Source organism: Somniosus microcephalus, chromosome 3 (genome assembly GCF_052327205.1).
Source record: "Somniosus microcephalus isolate GS21.2 chromosome 3, FLI_Smic_1.0, whole genome shotgun sequence".
Lineage (NCBI taxonomy): Eukaryota > Metazoa > Chordata > Chondrichthyes > Squaliformes > Somniosidae > Somniosus > Somniosus microcephalus.
Window position 1 is genome coordinate 271,311,209 of NC_140989.1, and position 7,190 is coordinate 271,318,398.

Sequence of the window (7,190 nt, forward strand, 5' to 3'; positions counted from 1 at the left end):
AACTGTATGTCGGACAAGTAGTCTGACAATTTAGACACCGTGGAGGGGTCGAGAGAAGAGGTAGCGAGGCAGAGCTGGGTGTCGTCAGCGTACATGTGGAAACTGACACTGTGTTTTTGGATGATGTCCTAAGGAGCAACATGTAGATGAGAAATAGGAGGGGGCCAAGGATAGATCCCTGGGGGACACCAGAGATAACGTTGCGGGAGCGGGAAGAGATGCTGTTGCAGGTGATTCCCTGGTTACAACTAGATTATATGGCCTAGAAATTCAGTTGGTAGCGCCAGCCGCTAGCGCCTTAAGAGGGCGATAAGTGGGGCGCGAAGCGGCTGGCGCCCGGGCGCGGCGCGATCTGCGCCTCTTGCAAACTTGAGTGGACATTTAGCGGCGGCGCAAAACCGCAACGCCCGCTCAGCTGCGCGTGCAGATCCTGACGTCATTTCATGGCGCAACGCCCTTGGTGCGCCCTGAACCAGAACTTCAGTGGCGCCCCCCTTCTTTCCGCCTGGCGCTCCCAGCGACTGGTTGAGTGGAACGGTTCCCAGTCGCTGTTGGGCTGGGGGGGCGCTATTTAAAGGGGGCTCTTCCTGCCTTCTTAGTGGTAGCCATTTTGGACCACTCCTGTGTGAGAGAGAGAGAGATTTGCAGAGAGACAAAGGGAGAGAGCTTTCTGCTTTGACTCAGCGCTCGCACAGGTACTTCTGGCTTCAGCCCAGAGCTTTGCAGTTGGATTGATTTCTCAGTGCCATAGCCTTGAGTGGCCACATATAACGGGGGCTGCAATGGGTGGAAACGTTGGGTTTCTCCATTGCATTGAGAGGGCTCAGAGACGCCGAGAGAGAGTGCCAATCCTGGTCAGACGGAGGAGGGCCAACAGGCGTCGGCACAGGAGGCCTTACTCTCCGAGGGTATACCGCCAGCAGTTCTCCTACCTCAACATGTCTGAGGAGCAGTGCATTCGGAGGCTTCGATTCAGAAGGGAGGTGGTCACTGAGATCTGCCACCTGCTTCAGAGAGATCTGCAGCCTCAGCTGCAGGACGTCTCTGTCGGTGGCAGTGAAGGTGACAGTGGCTCTCAACTTCTATGCCACCGGCTCCTTCCAATCCGCTACTGGGGACATTGCCAATTTCTCCCAATTCGCGGTGCATTGCTGCATCCGCCAAGTCACGAATGCCCTCTTCAAAAGGAGACGTCAGTACATTTCCGACCCTGGATAAGCAGCAGGAGTGCGCAATGGGATTTGCAAGAATAGCGGGCTTCCCCATTGTGGCTTTGCGGGCGCCTCTAGAGAATGCCAAGGATTACCACAACCGGAAGGGGTTCCATTCGTTGAACGTGCAGTTGGTGCGTGACCACAGGCAGCTGATACTAGCTGTCAATGCCCGCTTTCCAGGCAGCAGCCACGACGCCTTCACCCTGCGCCAGACTTCTGTGGCAGACCTTTTCGAAGCCCCGGCTCACCCAGGAGGCTGGCTTCTCGGGGACAAGGGCTATCCTTTGTGCACCTGGCTGATGACCCCACTCCGTGCGCCCAGCACCCCTGCTGAAGAGCGATACAATGACACCCATCAAGCGACCAGGAACATCATTGAGCACACAATCGGTGTGCTAAAGCAATGGTTCCGCTGTCTGGACCATTCCGGGGGAGCCCTTCAGTACTCGCCTGAGCGAGCCTCCCATTTCGTTGTAGTGTGCTGCATGCTGCACAACCTGGCTATCCTCAGGACTCAGCCGCTGCCAGCAGACATTGGAGGACCACCAGAGGAGGAGGAGGAGGAGGAGGAGCACCAAGACGGGAGGGAGGCACACAGTGCAAGGGCCGTCCGTCAGCGGCTTATTGCAAGTCGGTTCTAGGCCCCCTCTCAGGGAATGGCTTGTGCCATTGAAAGAACATGAATGGACCCACTCCGCAAACCCTGAGCCGGGCAAGGCAACAAATAGTTCAAAGTGCAATCATGCACAATCTGAATAAAGACAATTATTTATTTAACAAACTCTGTGCCCTTCCCGCATGACAAACAAATACAGAGAAACCCCCCCAAAAACAGTCAGACACATAACTGGCTCTCACAACCTGGAGACAATGAACAAAAGAGTTAAACAAAAATGACCATGATCCTCGGCCTTCACAAAAAAAACACAGCATTTTGCCACACCTCCTACTTTTTGGTCTGCGAGGGTGATCTGCCTCGCTTGCGAGATTGGCCCCTTCGCACCCTGCAGCTCCTCCGCAATGGGACCCCAGTGGCTGCAGCAAGGCTGGGGGAAGGCTGCTGAGGGTCAGATAGTGAGTCGGCAGATGCCCTTGGGGGACGGCCTGGACCAGCTCTGGGCCTGGAGGGCCCGGCTGCTGACTGCTCCAACTCTGCTTGGGCGGCAGCAGTCTGTCCTACGGGTGGTGGCAGCTGCAGTGGAGGAGTGACAGTGTTGGCAGCAGGAATGCTGCCAACCTGACAGAGCACAGGCACTCCCTGGTCGGACGAGACACTGGCACTTGCATGGGGCAGCACTGAACCATGCGCAGCAATCTGCTGAAGCACAGACTGCTGGTCTGCTGCGGCGCGGCGAGGACCCTGGCGAATCCTGCCCGATCCAGCGAGGGTGGCAGCAGTTAGTGCTCGTGTGGCCCTGATCTGTGTCGGCATCAGACCAGCCAGTGACTGCATGGCACGACTAAGCACTTGGCTGGAAGCCGCCTGTGCTGCACCGAAGTCCTGCAGACTCCTTGCCTGTGCTGCCCCGAATTCCTGTACACTCCTTGCCAGTGACTCTATGGAGTCAGGCATCCTTGCCACTGCAGCCATGAGCTCAGTGTGCCTGCGCTCCGCCTGGGCGCCCATTTCAGCAAGGAGCCGCACCTCCTCTGCGCTCACTGTAGCAGGACTGGAGGCCACACTCTCCCTCCGGGGAGAAGGCTGCCGATCTTCCCTACCCCTCCCCCCCCCGCGTTGCTGCAGCCCGCTGGCCCCCGGAACTTCACCCTCCTCAGACCCTTCCCCCCTGCTCCCCTCCAGGGAAGACGTGTCCCCATTATGGCCATGGGCTGCCTCGGCTGAGGGTGGCACTGATGTTCCGGCTTCCTCTTCCTCCTCCTCGCCTTCCGATTCACTCACAGTGGCAGCTTGAGGGCCTGCCTCCTCACCTCGCGAATCAGCATCTGAAAGCAGGGAGGTACAAGAGTTGCTTTAGCGTGAGGACAGGGCGGCAGCGAGGGAGGCATGAGTGCTGTAATGCACTGCATTGGTTCGATAGTGGCAAAGGATGCTGGTGTGAGGCACAAGTGGAAAGAGAGAGGTCAAAAAGGTGATGACCTTACCATTGCTGTCCAGAACGGGGTCGGCATCTCCAGTGGCGACAGGGCCAATCAGCCGGCCTGCCATAATCCGTTCCACTCGCTGCTCCAGATTGCTGAGGTCTTTAAGTTCAGGACGGCCTCCCCCGGTCCGTTGCTGCTGCCTCTTATTGTGGGCCAGCTTGCCCTGCAAGAGAAAGGACGGGTTCTGAGTACAGTGTCAAGCCCTGATCTTGGCTGCACTGCCTCCCATGGTCGAATAGCCCTTACAGTGTCAAGCCCTGATCTTGGCTGCACTGCCTCCCATGGTCGAATAGCCCTTACAGTGTCAAGCCCTGATCTTGGCTGCACTGCCTCCCATGGTTGAATAGCCCTTACAGTGTGTAAAGTGGTGAATGGGCATGTGATTTTCATGAGAGGCTCATAGGTGTTGGATGAGGGCTGGGCATTGGGGCTTTCAGGACCCTTTGGCCATAAAGTGAGGTGCACATGCAGGGATGAAGAGGATACTGGAAAGGGTACTCACCCTGACAACCCGAGTGAGGTCGTTGAACTTCTTCCTGCATTGCGTTGGGGCCCTAGGTACCATGCTGCTGGAGGTCACTCTGTGTGCCACCTCCCTCCAAGCTTTTCGATATTCGTTGGGCAGCGGCCCCCTGCCACTGTCCGGAAAGAGGATAGGTCGCCTGCGCTCCACTGCGCCAACCAGAACCTTCAGGGCCCCCTCACTGAAGCGTTGCACTTGCTCCCTGGCCCCCTCCATGGTTGTAGGCGTAACGATGTCACAGCAGGTCTGTCCAGGCCGAGAATCAGGGCTCCAATGTGCAGGGCGTGGCTGCAAGCCAAATCGACACTCCCCCTTTAAGAGGTGATTGGCGCCAGCATGTCTGCCTGCAATCGCTAACTGGCCGCACCTGCGCTGCGCCCACCCTCGGTGGTAGTGCCTCGCCGCTCCGGCTTAGCGCCTTAGGATAGTCGTGCAGCGCTTGCTTTAGCGCAGCAAGAACCTCTTGGGGCGAAGCAACTCAATTTCGCTGAAGGTGGCGCTAAGTTGCGCCGGGCGCTAAATTTAGCGCACGCTCGACTGTAGCGCCCCAAACGTGGCGATACTGAATTTCTGGGCCTATATATTTAAAAATGAGATCACGAGCGGGAGGATTCGACTCAACTTAGCTGGTGGACCAACGTTAAGAGACAACCAAAGGGGGGAAGGAAAAAATGTCAAAGTCAGTCACCCCATCTCCACTGTGGGCACACATATTAAGCTTAAAAAGGTGTGCAAGCTGCTCAGTCTGAGAAGACCACCCTCTTACTGGGTCAACTGAGTCCCCTCACTACCCGTAAACAGTGCAGCTCATTCCTGCACCAACACTGTCGGCTGAATAGAGACACAGACAAGATTTTGGCTCCTGGCTGGCTCCGCACGAACAATTTCGCCCTCGGATTTACCCAGTGTCGACAACCTTGTACGCTTAACCACATCTACTACAATAAAAATACAGGCTAACAATTAATTGCAAATGACCAATTGGAATATTGGGCTTTGTTGAGAAGATATATGCTAATCTTGATGTAAAGTTGATAATGAAAATCCTCCTCCAGGCTGGTTTCCTTCAAGCACCAGTAGCTTCTGCCTATATAAACCACTTCATCCTCACAGTACACATTGCTTAAGACAACAAACAGGAATTTGTGCTAAAGCCTGGTTTGTCAAAAATGACAACAATTGATAATAAGGTATGTTCATTAAAATCAGATGTGAAATTACATAGGTTGGATGGTATTCTAGGTACGTTTCCCATACACTGCAGTGCCAAGTTTAAAATGTAGGCTTTAAGCTATCAGTCATGGCTGGATGATGAGGTGCAGTACTGGAAAAAGGCTATTGAGAGAATTTAGTGGGAGAAGGATTCACCCCAAAATGGACTCCAGCTGGTGATGGAGCTTCATTGGCAGGAAGTGGGATGGCAGTCCTACACCTAACCTCCCTGCAGGAGGTTGGTATGTATGACTCAGCAAAAAGTTGAGAAAAGTGGATTAATAATTTTACCAGCAATCTTTAGAGAGTTTCCTTTTATTTTGTCTAAATGCAAGCTGACCAGAAATGAAATGGAAAATGTTATAAAACATTTGCTCAAGATTCTGTGATCGCTTTTGGCAGTCGTATTTCTAACATGTAAAGTCACATTCTACTGATTTGCTTTTCTTCAATATTTAGCCAAGAGACTAGATTTTATGTTTTTTTAAAGAATGCAAAGAATATTCAATTGTTAAAGAGGTGTTTGTGTTCATCATTACAATTAGTAACCAATCAATGGTTTACTTTTATGTAAACTTTTGAATATTTTATCCCCTAGCTCCTGCCAGGAGAACAACAATGTTCATTAAATGTATTCAAGAAGGAGTTGGATATATTTCTTAAGGCTAAAGGGATCAAGGGATATGGAGAGAAGGCAGGAACAGGGTACTGAATTTGGATGATCAGCCATGATCTCATTGAATGGCGGAGCAGGCTCGAGGGGCCGAATGGCCTACTCCTGCTCCTATCTTCTGTTTCTATGTTCAGCCCAAATAGCTTGAGTATCTTGTATATAATTTTCAAAAAATTGATTAGAGCATACTTTTATAATTTGAGAGACCTAGATAAATCAAGAAAAAATATATATCTATATCTTGTCTTATCTCTGAGAAACAGTGATGAGATGAATGGTTGTGTTGATTGAGGCACAAAGGTTGCCCAGGACACCAGAAGAAAATGCCACCCTTCAGTTAGTGCCGTGGGATCTTTAATGTCCATTTGAACCACTGCAGTAGTCAGAACGAATCTCGGTTCAACATGGTACAGCACTTTCAACAATGCAGTATTCTGTCAGTAGTGCATTGGAGTATCAGCCTATATTATGTGTTCAAGTATTTAAATTGAAATTGGACCTCATGACTTGGAGAAGAGAGTGCTACCAACTGAGCCAAACTGACATTATAGAAGTAATAATAAGGTGTTGCCAAGATTTGTTTTAAAAGTGTGTTGTTTGTACGAAGAAGGGAAGATTGAGGCAAGTAAGGGGTTCCAGTTTTGAAATCCTGGGAAGAATGAGTTAGCATCAGAGAGAGTGCAACGAGCCAATGACACGAGGGATGCAAGGAGCAGCACAGTATTTTTGTTTATATTCTAAAGTATAATATATCTATATATATAAAGCGGCTCTTCTGTCTGTCTGTCTGTCCGTTCTCTATACGTTTGAAAGTTATAGAGCGTACCTACGCGCGCGTCACGTCAAAAGAAAGCTTACGATTACGGACCCATAGCCACCAGGTCACCGGCCGCGGCGGGCTGTGCGGGAGCTGCCGCGCACAAAACCCCCCCGCGGCGTCAACAGCCCCGCCCCAGAGCCGGATCCATAGCCATCAGGTCACTCTGTTCCCCGCTCGGCTCGGGCGGGGCTCTCGGGAGTGCGGATCTCGGGCGGGGCTTGGACAGCGGGAAGGGCTACCCCGGCAACGGGGCCCGCTGCGGCTCTCGGGCGGGGCTTGGAGGGCTTGGACAGCGGGAAGGGTTACCCCGGCAACGGGGCCCGCTGCGGCTCTCGGGCGGGGCTTGGAGAGCGGGAAGGGTTACCCCGGCAACGGGGCCCGCTGCGGCTCTCGGGCGGGGCTTGGAGAGCGGGAAGGGTTACCCCGGCAACGGGGCCCGCTGCGGCTCTCGGGCGGGGCTTGGACAGCGGGAAGGGTTACCCCGGCAACGGGGCCCGCTGCGGCTCTCGGGCGGGGCTTGGAGAGCGGGAAGGGTTACCCCGGCAACGGGGCCCACCGGCTGCAGCTAAGGTGAGTCCGGCCGGACTCAACGCGCTAGCCCGCGCATCAGCCGGCCCTGAGGCGCTGATCCGTGGAGAGGGAGGG